Below are 25,049 nucleotides of genomic sequence, written 5' to 3' on the forward strand. Positions count from 1 at the left end.
TGGAAGAAGCAAGACTAGAACTATTTGGGTTACGGAGATGGGTTATGAGGTAGATCTACATGTTTTGAAAACATATGCTAAAGCTCTAGTTGATGCACCAAGGAAGCCATCTGAGGAATTTTTTGGAAAAGTAGAAACCATAGAGAGCAATGTATGTATGCAAAAAAGGACTAAGAGAAGAGAAAAATTTATGAGAGATTCCTCAAAGAAGGTAAAGGAAATCAAAGAAAATGTCATGAACTTCAATGGTATATCAGCAAGTGAACTTGAAGGACTACAACCTGAAGCACATATTTCACCAGTTGTAACATCTTCTGACACTGACAATGGTAAGGCTGTTGAGTTTAAAAGAGTAGAAAGGAAGAGAAAACCCTCACTAACACCCTCTCCTTCACCTAAGAAAACCAGGACACCAACGAAGAAACAACAGGCAGTTAGGGAACTGAAGAATAAACTTACACCTAAAAAGAAACAAATACTGGTTACCCCCATATTGAATGATTTACTGAATGAGATAACATATGAAGGTAATTTGTCTAATGTAAGCAAATGGTATAATTCTTTTAATGGTTCTAATAAAAAAACCATTCAAGAAAGCATTGTTCTACACCTGGATATATATAAGAATGTTTTGATAGAAGTGATTGATGAGCTACCAAATGATCTATACATGAGATTAGAAGCAAAAAGGCTATCAGTGATGGAATTGGATAAGAAATTGAAAGTTGAAGCCCTCTTGGTTGTTCATCTGGTAAAATCCAAGGAAGAAATAGATGAAATTATCTTTGAAGCTAACCGGTCTGTATTTGTTAGTGGACACCGACAAGTAAGCCTGATGGCTGGAAGAGTTAAGGAGATTGCAGATGAGACTGTAGACAAATGGGATATATTCTTTGTAGAAAAGGAAAATCAAGAGGAATAGAGAAGACCTAAAAAGACATTCAAAGTATATTAGAAAGACAAGGACAAGGGTAAAGGAAAAAATGGTGGTATTCCAAACATAAAGGTTACATATAATCTTCCACTGCCTCCTTTGGATACACCCCCAGTACACACAGAAGATCCACTGGTCAATGATACTGAAGGTATAACACATGATAATACTAATCCAGCGTCTGAGATACTCTTTACAATGAATGTGGATACTCAGGAGGTAAACATTGTTGTGGACAAGGAAACTTCAGAAGTCAAGACATATAATGTTGATAATAGCAAGATTTCAGAGAAACCGGCACAAACTGTTGACTCTCAAGAAACTGAGATACTGACTCAAACATAGCAACCGACAGAGATTGAAAAAACTACAGAGGACAAAGGTACTAGCACAGGACCACTGAAGATTGAGAAACTGACAATAGAACTTTCAGAGAAACAAACTGAGGCAAAGGTCTGGTTGAGACTGAAAAACCAGTAGTTACAGAGACACTGGAACAATTTGAGAAACCATTAAAGGTTGAGGTGCAAACACAAACATATCCATCAGAGGAAAATAAAAGCAAAATGGATACATCTGATGGAAATAAAGAGGAGATACTGATGGTGATTGGTCAGACATCTGTTGAGATAAAATCTACAGTTGAACCGAGTACATCTATAGGTGAATTTAGACCTACCAATATCACATAGGTATATTGGATTCTATAAAGAGGATAATTGATTGCAATGCATTGGCTTTTAAGGCAATTGATAACACTTTACGTATTCTAAAGATGATTGCACCAAATTGTAACATAGATCACATTAAGGATTTTTTAGGTAAATTGGACACATTGTCCAAATTCATTTCTAATAATGTTATAACTATAGACAAGGTGAATGAGGATATCATAAAGGAGAGAGTTGAAAAAGAGAAAAACACCATAAAGAATTGTACCGATCATGTGGATACACTTTTACTGGTACTCAATTCTACAATTTTGGAGTATAAGGAGCTATATAAGGAAGCATGCAAACCTCATTGTTTAAATGAGGACATTGATAAGGAGATCAAGAAGACACGTAAAGAAATTGATGACATTGTGAATAATATTATAGGTTCATCCGAGCTCATATTAGTTTTTGAGCAGGAAATGATAGTTTTTGAGGAGAATTTAGAAAAACTTGAAAAAGAGAAGGCAAGGATAAGGTCTAATGCCTGGGAACTAAAAGATAAACTTGGTCTAAGGCTGGATGATCTGATTACTCAAAGAACCAAATTGTCTAAGGCAAAAATACAAGGATAATGATCACCGAAGCAAAAGATGCACTATCTCACCGGTATGATCCATCAGACTGAGGCAACTTTAGATGAAAGCAACAAATTTATGCAGAGTCTGAATATGAATTTTGCAGACATCTTTCAGATTGTAACCAACCGGTTACAAACGTTGAGGTAGCATTTTTTTTACTCTTTTGATTATTCATGACATCCTTTGTCATTGATGTCAAAGGGGGAGTAGTGGAGAGAGAAATACATATACAAGGGAGATCACTTGCTTAGGGGGAGCACATCTTTTTGGATTTTAGTTTTTGGATAACAGTTTTAGATTTTTCTCATGAGTGTTGCCATCAATGCCAAAGGGGGAGATTGTTGGCATTCTACACTCTTATGAGAATACTTGATGTTGTCATTTATGACAACCAACTGGAAACTCATCGACAATTTGTTTCTACATGCCCGACATCACAAAATTCATACACCAACACTGACAAGCACTTCACTGGCAATCAGATTACATCAGCAACAAATGATACCGACACTCCAGCTGGCATGGGATAAATTTTTGTTTATATCAATTGTTTTGTAATATAATTATCTTTTGTAAGATGACATGGTATATTGAAAAAGACTCATATATGTATGAGATCTTATAAGTCATTTTGATATAAGGAAGAGGAATAAAAAATATATAGGCAAATATTATATAAGGTGACACAGTTGAAAACAAAGGTTTTGGTTATTGACCGAGCTTAAACTGGTACTGAATCTGGCATGAAAGATGTTGTTTTGAGAAATACATTGTATTGGATTTGATAATCCATTTTGTAGTCAGTGTGACTCTTTATTGAGAAGTGAGCTCTAGGCTGTTGGCCTCCCTGCATGTGTAGGCCCCTCATTGTAAGCAGTATTTATTCATTGGCCAGTGAGTAAATATTATGGGTCACAAATCCCACTGAGGTTTTCCCACACTGAGTTTCCTCATTAAATATCTTGTGTTATGGTGTGTTTCTATGTTGTCTCTATTATTTATATTTATTGCATTAATTATTATTTACTGATACACTGTTTTGAGATACAAAGTTATAAATAAGTTTAATTATTCTGCTAACCGGTTAGACACTGATTCACCCCCCCCACTCAGTGTCTTTGGGACTATCATTGAATCTAACATGCACTTCTCTGTCCTTTCTCAGAAAATGAAACAAGAAGAGTTCATAACCTCTCACCTTTGTCCACACATCTCCAACCCCTTTAAACCTATCCTCAAGTTGGTCTTTTTTGGGAAAATGTTGTTTCAACCTCCTTGATTTTAGGCCTAGGAAATCTAATTGATCAATTATATCTTGATTTAGTTTCCGTGCAGGAGGGACTTCTGTTGTTTTGGATTTTTTAGACGTGTATTCGGATCCCTTAGCACTCCTTTTCTTCTTGATGAACTTGCATCATCCATGATGCATGATGAATTATGAGCAATAATTCTCACCTTGTGTGTTTTTTACTAGGGCACAACCTGCATTTGGTTCTTAATTTGCCTTGTGTGATCCATCAATCTACTCAATTGCACACATTAAATACAAGTTGTTTTGGTTTTAGTTTTGAATTGTATCTGTAACGGCTCATCGATATATGCTTTCCCGTCGAATTACTCCCTTGGTGCCATCAACAATATTTCATTGCTCAAGTTGCTTTGTTTTTCATCAGTGTGTGTCTTCTCAAGCCCTCCATCAGGTATCGACATAACCTGGAAGAACCTCTACCGATAGTTACTTTTTCCTCGATGAATCTTCTGCTCTATTAGTTCCATTGGGCGTCGGGATAGCTTGAAATGTTACACCCCGATCTCTAAGTTGTACCGATGACTAAGGCTTCTCTTCCTATTGGTGTAAGTCTTACTGATAGCTAATAAGGCTATTGGCAAGACAACAATTCACATGTTCAGATAGTGAAAGTCACATCGATGATACTTTAGTAATGACCAAGTCGGTGTATATCCTCTCGATGTGTCTAGCAGGTATCAGGATAACTCCTATCCCCTTTTAGTGATAGTTAATCACTTCTCGATGACCTTTGGCTTTGCTAGGGTGCTTTCTTCGAGGTAGGCTACACCGATGGTTTGATTTTCTTTTAAAATGTGCTCCCCTTAATGAAATACATGTGTTTATGATTTTTTACATATAAACTCAACAAAACCTCACACAAGCTCAACTTCTAAGATATCACATAGATCTTGCCTATTTGGCTAAATTTATCAAAGTGAAAGCTTTATCTTTACTCAGTGCCACCCCCCAATTGCCCGATTGATGGTTGACTCACTAGACAGATCACATATGGATGAGAATTGATGTTGTAGGATTACTCCTAGATGTAAAATTTTAGCAGTAACTATTCTCATGATAAAAATACTTGTTTAAAACACTAAGAAAATAGTATCTCAATAGCATAAATAATTTAAAAAATTATGTGCTAACAAAAGCTCTGCTAAGTATATTGAGTTTTTCTTCTCTTCATCTACTTTTATTTCCTCCTTTTGTGGGTTTTTAACGAATAGCTGGACTTTTGTTTCTTTGTCCCAATATTCCATTCTCTTTTGCATCATTGCATTGTCATGTACTCCTAAATTTTCTTGCATTCTCTAACTTTACTTTCTTATGTTACTATTCCATCCATTTTGCATAGTTGCAGACTTTCAAGGTCCATCCTTCCCTTTCTCATCCCAACCTTTGGTCTTTCTTTGCTCCCAATTTTTGCAAGCCTTTTCTCCTCTTCCATTTCCCCTTTTGTGGAATTTTAGAGGTCATCCAGAATTCTTCCCATCCTTGTCTATCTTGTGACCTCCCATCCTTCTCTACAACCCCGTAATCTTCAATAACTTCTACTTTGCAGACTTGTGGAGTTCTAATGGACTTCTTCCATTTCTATTCCACTTCTAGACATCCATACTTAAAGACATCCATTCTCTCTTGTTTCTTAAAGAAAATGGAGAATTAAATGGTACTAAGATTAAGAAGCTACATACTCATCACGAGTAATAAGAAATAAACAAAGTTGTCAAGATTGAAATCAATGTGTAAGGCTAATTGAGCCATTTTGTCAAAAGTTGTCAAATAGTCTTATTCAGGTCCTAATTGTTCAAATAATGTAAATGTACCCATGGAAGGGTACTAAAGGTTTAATATTTTGTTTTGAGTCCATTCTAAGGTGTTCAAAGTATCTAAGTAATGTTTAGTGGTCATTCATGTCAAAAGGTAAAAGTTGTCAAGGTGTCACTAAAAAGTTTTAATGCAACAATGCATAAAATGCTGTCAAATTGTACATTTCGGTCTTAGGGGTAGTTGGAACAGTTATAGAACCACAAGAGGCTATAAAATCCATCATTTATTTGGATTAAGTGTGTGTGATAGAGTTGGAGGAAAGTCTTGTAAGGCTAGATCAAATAAAGCCTCTGACTGACACTTAATTCTGCAGGGTTGTGACAGTTACAGGGATGTATATCAATTTGAAAGTAAAAATTCCATGTGATTGTTTGTTGGATAAATAGGAAGGAAGTGTATTTATATAAAGTATGTCTTGGAAAATATTTTTGATGAATATTCAATGAGAAAATTGTTATTTTGTTCAATACTTTTAAATGTTATTTTTGACAGTCATGATTATTTGCTGATTTAGATATTTTTCCTAATAAGATTTGGATTGAAACTGGCCCCTAATAACCTATTTGTGGTTATAGAATGAATATTTATCTTTAATTCAAGATAGGTTTGAATGTCATCCATGGATTATAAAGAAATTTCTAATGGTTTTTGTCAAAACTGTCATAAAACCCTTGTTGACAGGGTTGCAACAAAAGAATTGATTATAACTCTTAATGTAACTGCTCAAGTTTCTTCATATTTTGGATTCTAATAGTCAATTCAATTCTCTTTCATATGAATTTGGTTTCATGTTTACTTATTCATAAATTCATCATTCCTAAGTTGATTCTATTAGATGACATAATAAAAAGGTTTCTCTTTTTTTAAAACTCAAATATTTTTCATCAAATTGCCAAAATCAAGCTTCTTTTTTTGCCAAGAAAACTATCTAAATAAAATAGTCTTCATAATTGAAGAGAGTCTAAGTTTAAGTAACATTTCAACTTCTATATAACTAGTTCTAAGAAGACTTCCATACTTGTGATATCCTTTTTCATAGTTTGTGAAGGTTACGCACCGAAGTTTTGATAGCCCAATTTTTTTGCGTGTGAAGAAAGTGTTAGGAACTGGAAGGACGACTGAGAGGGGGGGGATGAATCAGTTGTCAATAAGTTACAACCCAAAACTAATTAATCCAACTTAAAACTCAGTGCTGGTAAAACAAACTTAATGTCGATAAAACAAATTAACAGTTATAGCAGTACCGATATAACTTAATGCATGAAACAAAAAGGAAAACAACATTCACAACACATGACACAAAGATTTTGATGTGGAAACCCTGTAAGGGGAAAAACCACGGTGGGAAACCTTACCTACAATCAGAACTACTACAGATAGTAAGTGAATACAATAAGGGGTCTGCAGATGTAGAAAGCCCAACTGCCTAGAGCTCACTGCTCAATCACAGAATAGGAGTCACACTGACTACAATTGGATGGTTAAATCCAATAACAATGTATTGCTTTAGTATAGCATCTACAATGCTGGATTCAGTACCGGTTTAAGCTTTAACCATGAGTGCCAAACACCTCCATAACCTTTCCTTCAACCTTCAAATAATATCTATGTGATTCACACAAGGATCTGCTTATACAATGATGTTCAATATTCACACACACTCATATATACATACACTCATAGATCTTTACAATTATTTATACAAAACCCTAAGACCTTATGATTAGGTTCAGCTCACTAAATATATTACAATTACAAAATAAGTCTTGATGTGATACAATATGTCGGCTCAATACATTTACACATTATTCAATCAATAAACAATTTCTAAAACGTGTCGTGCTGATCTGGAATATGATATCTTGTACCAGTTCATAACCTAGACTTATCTTCTGGTTAAGGCAAATATGTGAACCCGATTAGTCCAATAAGAAAAACACCAAATGTAAACATCCAATCCATGTCTTTGACATAACCAAATGATCTCCAAATAATAAAAAATCATCATCAACTTCCTGAGCTGTCAGTGAAACATATACCAGTGACTGTGCATAAGCCAATATCCATGTCGGGACCACAATGTGTCAGTTCAACAACAAACCAATATAACCAGAGTGCCAAATCAACAATGTAGACCTCCAAAAGAATAAGTGTTGACATCAATGACAAAATCATTGCAACACATGATGAAGTCGTCCATAATACCAACATAAAGACCATGTCAGAAAATATCAGCGAAGAACAAAATAACGAGACAATTGCTAGATTGTGGTCTAACTTGAAAAGAAAAGGTGATGCAAAATGTTATTGTCCCTGCAAAATTTTTAAGGGCTTAAACACTAGAAGACTTCTAATCAAAACATCTATATAACATTATAGGCAGCATGGTCACATTGAAGGGGGACATGATTATCATCCATTGGTAAGCTGTTCATTATATCATTTTAACAATTTATATACATAAGAAATCACTTCATGATGAGATCATGATCATGGTTTATGTATGTTGTCATTTTTATATAGGTCAAGCTCCCCAGGGCACATGATATGGACCAACACAACCCAGAGAATATATTTTTTGAAGTGGAGAAACATGGAGGTGTGAATTGTTAGTAAGATGAGAGGAGGGGGGGGTAAATCATAAAAACTCACAATGCAATATATTTATCAGATTCAACCTCGGTAGCCTTTACTGATATGCGATTATGACTGTAAATCATTCAAACTCATAAACAGATACACTTAAGACATCATAACACATTTAACACCAGATTTAACGTGGAAACCCAAATAGGGAAAAACCATTGTGGGAATTGGGACCCACTAAGAAATATACCCTTCTAGAGTATGCTCGGTTAAAAGCCAATCCTGTTATAGATTACATAAACACATTGCTAGATGTGACCTGGTTAAGGGATTTCCCTCAGACTTGTTAGATTCTTGCACTTTGTTAGAAGTGACCTTGTCAAAGGATTTCAAACACTCATTCAGAATGTTACCTTGCTAGAGGATTTACAAAAAAGATTGTTAGGTCCACTCGGTTAAGAGATTTCCTATCACTTACAAAATAAATAACAACATAAAATATATCTGCAACTTCACATTTGAAATGCTAAAGCAAAATCTATGTGCTCAAAATAATCTTCTCATAAGACTTATCTTGCTCCTTGCTGGGCTTCTCAATCTGTTCTTCAATCAGATATTCATTCTTTTGTGCTCGGTGATCACTACTGTAGTATCACTTTTTTTATTTGCTTGCACACATTGTTCATCAACAATTTCTTATTTATGAACAATTCCTAACCGCTTAATCTCCTTGATCACATTTCCCATGATCAATCTTAGCCATCAGATCTTCAAACGTGACTAGTTTCATTGTATCCTTCGATCTGAAAATGTTTTATCTCGCCTTGGAACTTGTATTCCTTCCTTGGAACTTGTGCTAAGTTATGACCGTTCAATCTGCGTTGTAGATCTATCTCTTGTATTTTCGTTATCGTAGATCCTCAACAAACTTCTTGCACGACATACCTATCATCTATACATCTCCAGCTCATTGGTATTCTACATTTAATATTGTATTTATCCATCCAATGCATTCTATTATTACTTAGTTGTTACTCAGTAAATACTAAACCACACTCGATAGGTACTCTGTCTTCTTTAACCGATAGTGATAACCTTAGGGTTTACCAACTAGCATCTTGCTCAGTAACATAGAACAGTATCAAACCTTAACTAATTCTATAGCTCGAAATCTTTTCTCCTTCTTGTTCAGTCTTCGAATACTCATATATAGGATATCAAAACAATCAAAACAACAAGATCTCATCACTATCTAACTTGGTAATAGTTTCCCATTGAATAACTTATTACTCCCCTTCATTTTTGAATTCAATCTGTGTCACTTACTGACATCTTTATACTCATCAAAACATACTCTTTAAGATATGACAACATCATACTGAATCAGAAAATCAATTGTTTGACATCAATGACAAAATAATATTATTAAGATAGTAATCATCCTTTATCAATTATATCATCAATATCCAACAACCTTCTCAATATCCTTATACCAACAAACTTATTGAAATGCCAACACTCTCCCTTTGTGAAATGCTAACAATATCCCCCTTTGGCATTGATGGAAAAACCAACTTTTAATGGCAATACCAGCTTGATTTGATTTTAATTGATTCAGATGCAGATTGTTGTCAATCTTCTTGAACTCTCCCCCAGTCATTAGTCTTCACCCATCTTCACCTATTAGTCTTTACTAATTAGTCTTCTCTCCCTTTGACAACAATGCCAAAAAGTAAAACTAATTCATGATTCCTTCCGCTGTGAAGTAATTTTCATGCAATGAAAACATATACAAATGTATCATCTCATTCTTGGTCAGAGCAGCTTGTCTTCAATCACTATTTCCTGCACAACTTTAGGAAACCTCCTAAAGTGTGTAAAGTAGCATCAACTCATAAATAGTTATCCTGTAGAGTCATAGAATTGATGCTTTCACCAAACTCAGTCAGTGAGTACTAGATAGGGGTAGGACCCCTAACTTACTTCTGAGATACTCAAAAGTGTCCCTTGGCAGTGGCTTTGTGAAGATGTCTGCGATTTGTTCCTTTGAACTAATATATTCCAGCACAACTTCTTCTCTTGAAATTCTTCTCTGAGATAATGATACTTTATAGAGATATGCTTTGTCTTAGAATGCATTACCGGATTCTTTGAAATGTTAATGGCACTAGTATTATCATAGAATATAGTTACTGGCTCGGTAACTTTCTCATTCATACCTTCCAACAGTTGCTTGATCCATGCTATATTGGTACAATTCAATGTTGCAGCGACATATTCAGCTTCAGCTATTGACTGTGAAATGCATCCTTATTTCTTGCTAAGCCAACTTACTAGTCTGTTTCCCAAAAAGAAAGCTCCACCGTTTGTGCTTTTCCTATCATCAATGTTTCCTACCCAGTCAGCATCAGTATAGACTTTTAAGTCAAAAACATTCCTCTTTTGATATACTAAGCCATAATCTTCCTTGCCTCTCAAGTATCTGAAAATCCTCTTGATTGTTGTCATATGGGTTTCTTTGGGATCTGCAGAAAATCTTGCAACTATACCTACTGCATGTGCTATATCCGGCATGCTGTGAACCACATATTGCAACTTTCCAATCATAGATCGGTAAAGTGTCTCATCAATAGATGTTGATTCATCATTCTTTGATAGTTTACAATTGGTAGTCATAGGAGTACTTACAGGTTTAGAATCCTCCATTCCAAATTTCTTTAATATTTCCTTATATACTTGGATTAAGTAATGCAAATCTCATTTTTCATTTGCAGTATCTGTAGACCTATAAAATACTTTATATCACTGATTAAGGACATCTCAAATTCTTTGTACATTTCATTTCCAAAGTTCTTGCATAAAGAATCATTTCCACAAAAAATAATATCATCAACAAATATGGCTAAAAGCAATATTCCATTGTCCTCATCATTCTTCATATACATGTTGTTGTTTTCACTTGTCCTTATAAATCCAATCTTGATTAAGTAAGAGTGCAATCTTTCATACCATGCTCTAGGTGCTTGCTTTAAACCATATAATGCTTTGTTTAGCTTACATACCTAATCTTTATTCTTGTCTTCAATAAATCCTTCAGGCTGTTCAATATAAACTTCTTCTTCTAGTATACCATTCAAAAATGTAGATTTAACATCCATTTGATATACCTTGAAATTTTTGTAAGAAGCATATGCCAACAATGTTCTCACTCCTTCAAGTCTTGCCATAGGTGCAAAAGTCTCACCATAATATATTCCTTCTTCTTGAGATAACCTTTGCAAACTAGTCTTTCTTTATTCCAAATGACCTCTCCTTTTTCATTTAGCTTGTTTTTGAAAATCCACTTTGTACTAATTACATTTTTCTCTTTTGGTCTTCGGACCAGTGTCCATGTTTCATTCTTCTTGATTTGTTCAATCTCTTCTATCATAGTATTTATCCAATCTTCATTACTAAATGCCTCTTTTACTATCCTCGGTTCAAATTCAGATATCAGACATATATTTTGTCTCAGTTTGTTCCTTGTCATCACTGGATCATCCTTATCTCCTATAATTTGACTTGATGCATGATTTCTTCTGACATACTTGGCTAATATAGGCTCGGTAGGCTCTGTTTGATCTTCTTCATCACTCGGTAACTAAGTATTTTCTTCATTTTCTTCATCAACTTTCTCGGTAGGACTTCTCGGTTGAACATATACAAACTCTTCATAATCTTCTGGTTCCTTGGAATTTCCTTCATCATTTCTTTCTGCAAACTCACCAATTTTCACGTTTGCACTTTCCACTATTTTGTTAGATGATTTGATCAGACATTTAAATGCCTTCCTTCTGGAAGAATAGCCAAGAAATGTTCGTTCCTCTCTTTTCTAATCAAACTTTCCATTTCTGTCATCTTTGTGAACATAACATCTACTTCCAAATATTTTAAAATAACTTACATTAGGTTTCTTGTCATACCAGATTTCATACGGTGTCTTCAAAGTTCCTTTCTTCAGTTGTACTTGGTTTAGGGTGTAAACTGCAGTGCTGATTGCTTCTCTCCAAAATGTTTGAGGTACCCTCTTTTCTATCATCAGGGTTGTTGCACAATCTACAATTGATCTATTTCTTCTTTCAGCTTTCCCATTTTGCTAAGGTGTTCTCAGTGTAGACACTTGTCTCTTTATACCATGATCATTGCAAAATAGGTTAAATTCATCAGAAATGAATTCTCCTCCTCTATCCGATCTTAGACATTTCGACTGTCTTCTTGTTTCTTTTTCAACTCTAGCCTTATACCATTTGAACATTTGAAAGGATTCTGATTTCTCTTTTAAAAACATAACTGACATCATCCTTGAGTAATCATCCACAAATAATATGAAGTATTTATCTCCATAATAACTTTGAGCTTTCATAAGACCACAAAGATCAGTGTGCACAAGATCTAAAATTCCTTTAGAAGTGTAGGACTTACTTGTAAAGCTTGACTTTGTCATCTTACCCATCTAGCATCCTCGGCATATTGCATTCTCAGGTTTTTCAAAGCTCGGTAGACCTCTTACTCGGTGCTTCTTACTTATTTTGATTAGGTTATCAAAATTTGCATGACAAAACCTTTTATGCCATAACCAGGTATCTTCTATTTTAGCATACAGACAATTGTTCCGAGTTGAGTCAAGATGAAATGTATTACCTTTTGTTTGTGTCCCGGTAGCAGCCATCTTTCAATGTTTGTCATGAATTTTGACACTTGCTTTCTGAAATTCTATTCGGTATCTTGTATTGTTTAGTTGTGCTACACTCAACAAATTGTATTTCAAACCTTCAACCCAGTATACATCATCACATTTAGCATTGTCAAGAAGTGTGATAGTGTTGGCATATGGTCATTCCAATGAGACATTGTGTGTGATTGAAGGTTTTGTCATTGATGGCAACCTTGCAATCCTATGGCACCGGTAAGACATTATACCGACAAAGCATTACACAGGAAACCTTGCAATCCTATGGCACTGGCAAGACATTATACCGACAAATCATTATTCAAACAAGACAGTGCATCGACATCAGCAAGATCAATCTACACCGACACCGACACAGAGGCCGACAGGATTTTTGATATGTAATATTTTGTTTATTATTGTAAGCCGACTTGGCAAATTGTAAAATGACTTGTATATAAAAGAGATCATTGTAGACATTTGTAGGATATGGATAGGAAGCATAAAGAAAATTACAAGGCAGACTTAATGTGCGAATTATAGGTCAAGGGTATATGTAAAGAACATAGCAAGAACCGGTACTGAATCTGGCATTGAAGATGCTATTGTAAAGCAGCACAGATCATTGGATTTTCATAATCCTCATTGTAAGTCAGTGTGAATTCTTATTGAGCAGTGTGCTCTAGGCAGTTGGCCTTCCTGCATGTGCAGGCCCCTATTGTAAGTAATATTCTCTTATTGGCCAGTAAGTGAATATTGTGGGTCACAAATCCCACCGAGGTTTTTCCCACATCGGGTTTCCTCGTTAAACATCTTGTGTTATGGTGTTCCTTTCATGTGGAAGTTTTTGTCTGTTATTTACATTAATTCTTGCATACCGGTATACTGTTACTTTATGTTCTGCATATTCAGTTTTAAGAAAAATACATTACCGGTCAGATACTGATTCACCCCCCCCTCTCAGTATCCGTGGGAACCCTAACAGATAGAACCTTTACCTTTCACCAGACATGGTGCACCATTACCAAATCTTACATAACCTCCATCATAGTCTTCTAATTTAACAAACTTGTGTTTATCACCTATTATGTGATGTGAGCATCCACTATCTATGATCCAAGAATCATTTTTATTTATGTGAGATATTAAGGCTTTTTCCTCATACCTTTCTTCATCTGATCCATCTTTGATAGCCACATAAACAACTTCCTTTGTCTCAGTCCCATCAGATTTATCATCGTTGGATTCCTCATCAGCTACTAGGCATGTCTTTCTATCTCTCCTTCCAAAGTCTCGATGTCCTCTGTATTGATTGTCTTTCTGTCTGTCATCTTGGTATTCTCTCTTTTCACTAGATTCTTTGTTAGGACAGTTAGAAGCCATATGTCCTATCTATCATAGTTAAATCATTTTAAAGGTAACTTTCCTTTATACTTACCTTTTCCTCTTGGTAGCCTTCTGGCTAATAGTGCTTCAAACTCTTCTTTCTTTCTGATTTCCTCATATAGTTTGTGTACCTCTTCCATGTTTTTGCGAAATCTATCATTTGCTCCACTATGATTTCCTTCAGTATACTTATACATTCTATCATTGTAATCATCAGATTCACCAATATGAAAAGAACTGAATGCAGATTCAACTTTATTTAGCGAAGACCCACTGTTATCAAAATTACTTAACTCAAATGCATGTAGCTTACCGATAGTAGCATCCAAAGATACTGGCATGTTTGATACAGACCTTAATTCATTGATTGCATAGACTCAAATGGCATAAGCAGGTAGAAGTGTTCTAAGCAACTTACTTGTTACATCATTTTCTTCAATAGTTCCTCCTGCTCCTTTGATTTGATTGACAGTTTCCTTTAACCTTGTACTATATTAGGTTATGTTCTCTCCTTCATTCTTTCTCATGGATTCAAGTTGACCTCTTAGACTGTCTACTTTTTCTCTCTGAACATGTTCATCACCACCATACACAGATATAAGCTTGTTCCACATCGCTTTGGCATCATTGCAGCCTTCTAGATCATTAAACTCTGAGTCGGTTAATGTTGATGTTATTTCAATCATTGCTTGAGTATGTTCTTGCTTTGCTTTTATCTCTTCCATTGTCATTGGGTAGGTGCTAGGTGCAATGTAATCATTCTCTAGATAATATGTTGCATATTCTCCAATTTCTGATAAGTGCAACTTCATCCTTTTCCACCATGTGGAGAAACTAGACTTGTTCAACTTTGGTGCATCTGTTTTATACATCTTCGGATCTTGCCTCAAGTACCTTTAAAATTTTCTACCAGAGTTGAAAGCTCTGATACCAATTGTCAGTAAGATCAGAGGGGGGGGGGGGTGAATCATAAAAACTCACAATGCAATATATTTATCAGATTCAACCTCGGTAGCCTTTACTGATATGCAACTATGACTGTAAATCATTCAAACTCATAAATAGATACACTTAAGACATCATAACATATTTAACACCAGATTTAACATGGAAACCCAAATAGGGAAAAACCACTGTGGGATTTGGGACCCACTAAGAAATATACCCTTCTAGAGTATGCTCAGTTAAAATCCAATCCTGTTACAAATTACATAAACACATTGCTAGATGTGACCCGGTTAAGGGATTTCCCTCAGACTTGTTAGAATCTTGCACTTTGTTAGAAGTGACCTTGTCAAAGGATTTCAAACATTCATTAAGAATGTTACCTTGCTCAAGGATTTACAAATAAGACTGTTAAGTCCACTCGGTTAAGAGATTTCCTGTCACTTACAAAATAAATAACAACATAAAATATATCTGCAACTTCACATCTGAAATGCTAAGGTAGATTCTATGTGCTCAAAATAATCTTGTCATAAGACTTATCTTTCTCCTTGCTAGGCTTCTCAATCTGTTCTTCAATCAGATATTCATTCCTCTATGCTCGGTGATCATTACTGTAGTATCACTTTTTTAATTTGCCCGCATACATTATTCATCAACAATTTCTTATTTATGAACAATTCCTAACCACTTAATCTCCTTGATCACATTTCCCATGATCAATCTTAGCCATCAGATCTTCAAACCTAACTAGGTTCATTGTATCCTTCGATCTGAAAATGTTTTATCTCGCCTTGGAACTTGTGCTAGGTTATGACTGTTTAATCTGCGTTGTAGATCTATCTCTTGTATTTTTGTTACCGTAGATCCTCAACAAACTTCTTGCACGACATACCAATCATCTATACATCTCCAGGTCATTAGCATTCTACATTTAATAATGTATTTATCCATCCAATGCATTCTTTTATTACTCGGTAAATACTAAACCACACTCGATAGATATTCTGCCTTCTTTAACCGATAGCGATAACCTTAGGGTTTACCGACTAGCATCTTGCTCAGTAACATAGAACAGTATCAAACCTTAACTAATTCTATAGCTCAAAATCTTTTCTCCTTCTTGTTCAGTCTTCGAATACTCATATATAGGATATGAAAACAATCAAAACAACAAGATCTCATCGCTGTGTAACTCGGTAATAGTTGCGCATTGAATAACTTATTACTCCCCTTCATTTTTACATTCATTCTATGTCACTTACTGACATCTTTATAATCATCAAAACATACTCTTTAAGATATGACAACATCATACTGAATTAGAAAATCAATTGCTTGACATCAATGGCAAAATAATATTATCAAGATAGTAATCATCCTTTATCAATTATATCATCAATCTCCAACAACCTTCTCAATATCCTTATACCAACAAACTTATTGAAATGCCAACACTCTCCCTTTGTGAAATGATAATATGAATATCGAAGTTGAAGATAATGATCCCATGGAAGATGACGATCATGCGCCAAAAAACACAATTGAAGATGATGGTACAAATACATTGATCCATGACACATTCAGCACTGGCATAGCCGATCGTGATGATCAAGATGACTTTGATGTTGTTCATGATTTACCTGTACTTGAGAAGGCATACAAACCCCTTTATGAAGGATCCCAAACAACTCTTCTCTCCGTTGTATTGTTGTTGGTGAACTTGAAGGTTATGAATGGTTTGTCCAATATAACAATCTCACATGTGTTAAGTTATGTCGTATATGTCATTATAGTTAGTAAAGGGTGAATCATGTACCATTAATATTCTTTATATTAACAAATTAATATTCTATAGGTTGATAGGTGAGTTTTTTTTACCACCATCAAATATTCTACCTCGCTCATACCGAGAATTATCTTCCATTCTGAAAGATATTGGAATGGACTATCAAGCAATAGATGTTTGTCCCAATGATCATATTATATATCATAAACAACATGAATTTGCAACAAAATTCCCTGAAAGTCATTTTAGTATATATCAAATAGATCAAATAAAAAAAAAAGGGTGCCTCGCAAGGTTCTTCGTTATATTCCCATTAGTCCACGTATGCAACAATTATTCAGGTGCACTAGCTTGGCACAATTTATGGATTACCATGCATGCAATAGAAGTTGGGATGAAATTATTCAAATGCATGTGGATGGTTCAACATTTATGGACATAGAGGAAAAGTGACCACACTTTAAAGAAAAACCTCGTAATCTCAACCATTCATTAGCACCGGATGGTGTCAATCCATTTGGAGAGATGAGATTTGTTTACTCGGTGTGGCCATTTTTCGTTATCAACAATAACATTCCTCCATGGATGTCAATAAAGAGGAAGCACATAATGTTGGTGATGATTGTTCTAGGTATTTAATCATTTAATAGTCATCTACATTTAATTATAAATATTATAGTAAAATGGTCATAATAATTATGTAATGTTTTTGTTCATTCAACTAGGTAAGTACCAAGTTATAGATATGAATGTATATATTGAGCCTCTTATCGACGCATTGTTGGAGTTATGAAATGGTGTCACTATGTATGACGTCTCTAGACAAATAGGACAAAGACAATTTCAATTCCATGCAATGCTTGTATGGACAATACATGATGTCTCAGGGCTAACACATTTTTGTGGTATGTTACAGTGTTCAAGTTGTGCATTATAATTATAATTATAAAAACTAACATATTTAACCCAATTATACATTATCTTGTAGGTCTTCAAACGAAGGGAAAATTTGCATGACCAGTTTTTGGTCCAAAGATAAAATCTCGTCATTCAAAAAGTTTAGCAAAGCAAGTGTTTGATGAGTATAGGCACTTCCTCCACATAAATCATAAGTATTGAAATAATGAAAAACATCTTTTCAATGGGAAAGAAGAGACTACATCAAAGCCGCGAAGAATGACACCTTGCCTATGAAAATTCAAATATAATAGAATTAATCATCAAGGTAATGTCATTCCATCTAATGGTTTATGTTTGGAATTTGTATTTTTCTATTGTGTTTTGTTTATTGATGATGTAATTGATGATCGTGAAGGTTGTCAAGGCATTAATGATCACCCTCCAAAGGGACTAAAAAGTTATCCGAGACAATTTAGTAGGTTGCCCTACTACGAGCAACTACAAATTGTGCATTTGTTTGATACTATGCATATTGGAAAGAATATAACAGAGACAATATGGAAAATATTGGAGGGAAGGTGTGACAAAGAAAAAATTGTCAAAATTTGTAGTGACATTCAGGAATCCAATCATGCAATGAAAAATGTCATTCAATCAAATAGCAATGGAGACTATATTAATATAAGTGTATTTCCTTGTTTATTAACAGACCAGCAAAGCAATGCTATAAAAGAAGTCATACAAAAAATTTGATTTTCCACAGGATTTGTTATGAACATAAACAATCTCATATCAAAGAAAAGTTAATTTGGGCTAGGGATGAAAACACATGATTGGCATACCTTCATTAAGGTAATTCATGTTCTTGTGTATTTACTAAATATTTGTATACTATTCATGTACTTTTCATTGTATTATATTAGAAATCAATGAAAAGATCATTTGATAATTGTTGTAGTACGTTCTACCTCTATCTCTCCCAGAGAACTTTGACAATAATGTCAAGCAAGTCATATATGATCTTGGAAAATACATGAGGTAAGCAGTGATCTTTGTTCAATTTTTTGTATAGATAATATATTTGCGATTTGTTTTACTTGTTATGTAATATATTGTATATTATTTTTTAAAGTATTGTTTATATATTTTTGTGTCTTGAATCTCTTCTAGGTGGTTGTCATCTAAAGAAATCCATAAAGAAGATATAAAATATTGGAAGAGAAAAATTCCTCATTTAATGTGTGAAATGTAAAATTGTCTACCTTCAACTTTTTTCAATGCACAAGAACACTACCTCATACACCAAGTTGAGGAGATTGAATTGTGTGGACTTGTACACACTAGGTCAATGTGGGTGGTTGAGAGGCACTTGAAATTTTTTAAGGATTTGGTTTGACAAAGAGCACATCCTGAGGGTTCTATGGTGGAGGGATATATGGTATACTAGACTATGGTGTACATTGTTGAATATCTTCCTAAGTTTGCAACAGAGATCCACATAGATCGCATTTGGGATCCCAACCCCATTAACAAATTCGAAGGGGACTACTTGATGGGGAAAAGTAGATTGAGGAAAGTGAGAAGTAATTATAAGATGTTATTGTAGTTAACTAATTCTTAATCTTCTAAATAAATCAGTTGTAAGTTGTCTATTAATTATTTATACAATTGGTTGGGAGTGGGATGTACTACATTTGTATATTGCGAACAATCTTGATTGGATGACGGTGTGGATTGAATGATGTCAACATTTTGGTCGCACATTAACATGGGAAGGTGTGGCTTCATTGGTTAAAGAAGCTCATCATAATGGAGATTCCAATGGTACACAAAGGGAAATTTATTTAGCATAAGGTTTAAGAGATAAACAGGTACGTATAATTTTATTAATCACCCGTATGTTTATCAACTCATGATGCAATAATTTTAACATGGTAGACATATTGTAGGTCAAACACCATAAGGCTATATGCTGCAATGGTCATAAATTTTGCATCAAAAAGTTGGATGACACGAAAAAAATTTGTGATTCTGGGATAACTACAGTCATTGAGGTGACCAATATTTCATCTAGAAATGACATACATCCTCAAGAGTCTCAAAATTGATACTATGGAATTTTGGATGATATACTTGAATGTGACTTTAATTCCTTCAAATTAGTTTTGTTCATCGTCAAATGGTATAGGCTACGACTGAATAAAAATGATCCTGATAGAATTGTTATTGAACATAATAATGGATTTAAAATGGTTAATACAAGGTCATTTGAGCTAGTTGGAGATGAGCCCTATGTTCTTCCAAGCCAATGTGAGCAGGTATTTTACTCAGAGGTTCCACATAAACCGGGTTGGTCATTTGTTGTTATACATGATCCAAGAGGAAGGTTGATAAACTATAACGAGATGGAAGAAGAAGATGTCAAAGAAGTAGAAGATGATGATGATGATGATGTTGATGACGATGACGATGACGACGACGATGATGATGATGATGATGATGATGATGATGATGATGATGATGATGATGCCCGCGATAACGACGACGATGAAAACAATGATGATGATGATGATGATGATGATGATGATGATGATGATGATGATGATGATGATGCTGATGATGATGACGACGACGACGACGATGATGATGATGATGATGAGTTGGATGAAGGAGAAGATTAATAACATGACTGAAATGTATGCCATTTTTTGAACTTTGTGTTTATTTATGGAATTTGGACTGTTTATTAGCTATGTGATGGATGGTGATTTAAAATACATATGCGATCGATTACATGTTTATGATGATACATTTGATATTTTTTTAACTTTGTGTTTATTTATGGAATGTGGACTATCTATTAGCTATGTGATGGATGCTGATTTATGATACTTGTGCGTTAGATTACATGTTTATGATGATACATATGTGATGCCTATGATGTTCAATTACATATATCATGATACATATGTATTTATTGTTTATCAAACTACAAATGTAATGCTTATGATGCTCAATTATTGGTGTTGATTTCATGTATATATTTTGTGTGATGTTGTCACCCTTAGTGTAAATAGGTAATTGACTATAGACATCATCAACCCTTTAGTCGAGGATCTTGTACAGTCTACATAAAGTAAAAGTAAGGAATAAAAAAATATACAATGATTATGATGATTGCATATTGTTCATGTTATGTACTATGTAATTTTTAGTATACCTATCATGTAATTTTTAGCTAACATAAGATAATTGAATTACATATGCAGGAACCTGAACCCCTTTGACAAGGATTCTACATAGTCTCATGGATCAACAGGTATAAGTCAATATTGTTGGCAAATGCACACTTCAATGAGAAATTGTAGGTGATTGAAAGTATTTTCATTGATGGAAACCTTACAATCACGTGATACCAACAGGAAAGCATAGGCACCGACACCGACATATAGATCACCGACACCAAAAAGAAGATTACCGACACCATGGCCGACAGGAATTTTGTATAAATGTATTTTGTAACTAATTGTAAAATATTTTGAAAGCTGACATGGCAGATTGTAATATGACTCATATATGTATGAGATCATTGTAGATCATTTAGGAAAAAGAGATAGTGCGAAGTATGAAAAAGTATATAGCAGACCTAATGTGTGAATTATTAGGATAAGGGTTTATGTATATTGCAAAGCTTAAACCAGTACTGAATCTGGCATAGTAGATGTTGATCTGAAGCAGTACAAGACATTGGATTTGTATAATCCAATTTTGTAAGTCAGTGTGACTTCTTTGTAACTAAGCAGTGAGCTCTAGGCACTTGGCCTTCCTGCATGTGCAAGCCCCTATTGTAAATAGTAATATTCCCTTATTGGTCAGTAAGAGAATATTGTGGGTCACAAATCCCACCAAGGTTTTTCCCACACTGGGTTTCCTCATTAAAATATTGTGTTATGGTGTGCTTTTCATGTTGTGGTTGGTGTTCTTATTTGCTGCATTATTTCTGGTTTACTGGTACACAATTTTAATATGTTTTTCATGCTATAAGTTAAGAAAATTATCTAACCGATTAGATACTAATTCACCCCCCCCCCCTCTCAGTATCTTTGGGAATCCTAACAATTGGTATCAGAGCTTGGTCCTCTATTTTCAAAAGCCTAACACCTTGAGGAAGATCTTGTCATCGGTAGAGATGGAAAACTTGAGAAAGCAATTGGAAACAACTCTTTCAGACTATGATGCAGGAAAAATAAAGAATATCAAACTTGAGGATGATCTGAAGGCTACACAGGATATTATTTGAGGGCTTCAAGAAAATTTCACTATAAAAAGGAACAAAAGAAGAGAACTTTGTGAAAAGATGCAGAAAGATGAAGATGAAAAGGAAACTCTTAATGATCTGGTAAATAAGTTGAGACAAGATAACAGTACAATGAAGAATGACATGCAAGATACGACTATGAGATTTTGTAAAGAAATTGAAGATAGAACGAAAAATGAAGATGATTTAGTTAGAAGACTAATGATGCTAGAAATGAAAACGCAAGACTCAGTCATGAAAATGATATGTTGAAAACAAATTTGATGCATACACAAAATGACACAAATGAACTTATGAGACAGAAAGGAATCTTGAAAAGTGAATTGCCTGCTGCAAATCAACACAAGGAGAAATTCAAGAAAAGTTTAGAAGAACTTGTTGACATGCTAAAAAATCAGAAACCTAATGGTGATACAAATGGCCTTGGCTTTGAAATTGGTGAAAGCTCCGGTACTGCAAACAATCATGATCATAGTAAACTAGTAAGACAACCTAATGCTTACAAATTTAATGGGAAATGCTTTAACTGTAAAAAGTATGGTCATAGAGAAAATCAGTGTAGATCTAGAAATTATGAGAACACTAATACACCCACCGCTCAATGTTCTAAATGCAACAAAGTTGGTCATAACTCAGAAAATTGCAGAATGAATGTAAGATGTTATGTTTGTGGAAGATTTGGACACCTATCTAATCAATGCAGAACACATACTGGCATAGGATATGGGAAAGCTATTCAGAAAAACAATGTGGCTTGTTATGCTTGCAACAAAATTAGACATATTGCAAAATTTTGTAGAAGCAAGACTTCACCGACAAATAACAAAGGTCCTAGTTTGAAAGGTAAAGAAAAGGTTGAAGAGGTAAAGCAATAATTCTCAAAGCAATGGATCACAAAGTCAGATTAGAATGTTGATAGGAATACTCCTCCATCGGCAGAATAGAGTATCACTCCACTGACAGGAGACTCTTCATCTAACTGAAGGAAAATCATTTGGGGGTTTAGCAACGAATTGAAAAACATGCTATTATACCCTCAATTGATGGTGGGAAGTTGAATTACTTCTTTACCAACAGATAAGTTAAGTTGTGACTTAACTGACAAGCATTAAATGTGGTAGTTGGAGAAAATAACATTATAAAGCAAGTGTTTTGGCTCTTTTTCATTCATCAAGCATTCAAATCTTCGAGAGCGTGAAAATTCCTGAGCGAAGGCATCCTTAGCGAAGAAGTGAAGCAATTCATCCAAGCACTCATCCCTAAAGGCAGATTAAGGTATTTATAAACATGGCATCCTCCTCCACTCCTGAATTTATAGCAAACCCTACTATAATTGAAGTTATCAAGTGCCCTAGACCCATATTCAAGCTTGTTCCCAAAATAGATAAGAAAGATGATAACATAGGTGCATTCTCTCAAATTCTTAAAGGAGTAGTATATGCTAAAGATCCTAGAATATGCATACACTGTCATATAGAGGAACTAGGAGATGATGAAATCAAGGAAATGTATAGAACTGTGATTTGTGATGGAAATGGCAATATCAAACCGGAACACAAGGTAACAGAAACCCTAGGTTTTGTGGATATTCTTAGCATTCCCTATTTTCTTGAAGATGTGATAAGAATAGTCGTAAGCAGAGTCCATGGTGAATTCTTTTGGTTGGATTCAATTCATAAGATCACCAAAGAATCCGTTAAAGCAGTAACAGGGTTACCTTCCATCGGTAGTAGACCTGACAGAATTAAAAAGGTCTCAAATGACACAGTGATAGATCTAACCGACACAACATTTGACAAAAGGTCTCTAAGGGTAAATGATGTGAAGGATATCAATGTCAGATTTATCAGTATGATTTTAGGTTGCAAGGTTACACATGCAAATAGGTTGAACTCAGTATCTAGCCTATGTATTAAAAGTGCACATGACATGGTAAATGATAATGCTAGAATAGATGTGCTTGAATGGCTCAAAGATGAATTGATAGAAAATCTGAAAAAGATCAAAGGAGATAAGAAAGGAACCTTTAGATTTGGAATTTTACTTGTATGTTTAATGTTGTACATTACTAAGAAAGTACCCAGTATTGGTAGAAATGATTTTGGCTTTGATATACTGGTAGGAAAGTAACTATTGGATCTATTAAACAACATGGGAGAAAACAGAGAGAAAAATATAAACGAACATTTTCAAGCATTGAAGGCTTGAATGAAGACAGAATAAGACTGTCATAGGAAATTGTAGATAAATATCAGAAGGAAATACGCTTTGTAATTAAAAAGGATGAAATCTGGATGGAGGTAATTGTCCCTAGGACTATCTGGGTAACTGAAATGGGATATGAAACAGATCATAACATTATTGAAACTTATGCAAAATCCCTCCTTGAAGTACCAAAAGAACCCTTCGAGAAAGTCTTTGGCAGTGCTGAAACAATAGAAAGTGGTATTCAGTCTAGGAAAAGAGTCAACAAAGTTGAACAAACAGTAAGGAAAGGCACTAGACAAGAAAAAACACTTAAGGAAGATGTATTGAAGCAAACCGGTATCAAAGAAAGTGAGTTGGAAGGACTTCAACTGGAAACTCATCTTACACCAGTTGGAACTTCTTCTAAGAGTGATATATCGGCGGTATTCATAAGGGTAGAAAGGAAAAGAAAACCCTCACTGGTACCCTCACCCACTCCTAGAAAAACAAGACAAAAGCTACAGGCAGTGAGGCCTCTAGTTAAGAAGTTAAACTCCTAAGAAGAAGAAGAAGGTAAAACAAGATATTTCTCCACTGGATAAACTCCTTAGTGAAATAACAAAAGATGGAAAGTTGAAAAACATTAGCAAACTGTACAACACACTTTCTATTGATGACAAAGAAAGCATAGAAAATAGTGTAATTTTACAGTTGGATATTTACAAGAAATTTTTGATGGAAATTGTTGATGAAATATCCAATGATTAGTATAGAAGACTAGAAGCTAGAAGGGAAGCTATTATTGAGCTAGATAAGAAGATAAAAATTGAAAAATTACTTGCAATGCATCAAGTAAACTCACCTGATGAGATAGACAA

This window comes from Cryptomeria japonica, chromosome 5 (genome assembly GCF_030272615.1).
Source record: "Cryptomeria japonica chromosome 5, Sugi_1.0, whole genome shotgun sequence".
Classification (NCBI taxonomy): domain Eukaryota; kingdom Viridiplantae; phylum Streptophyta; class Pinopsida; order Cupressales; family Cupressaceae; genus Cryptomeria; species Cryptomeria japonica.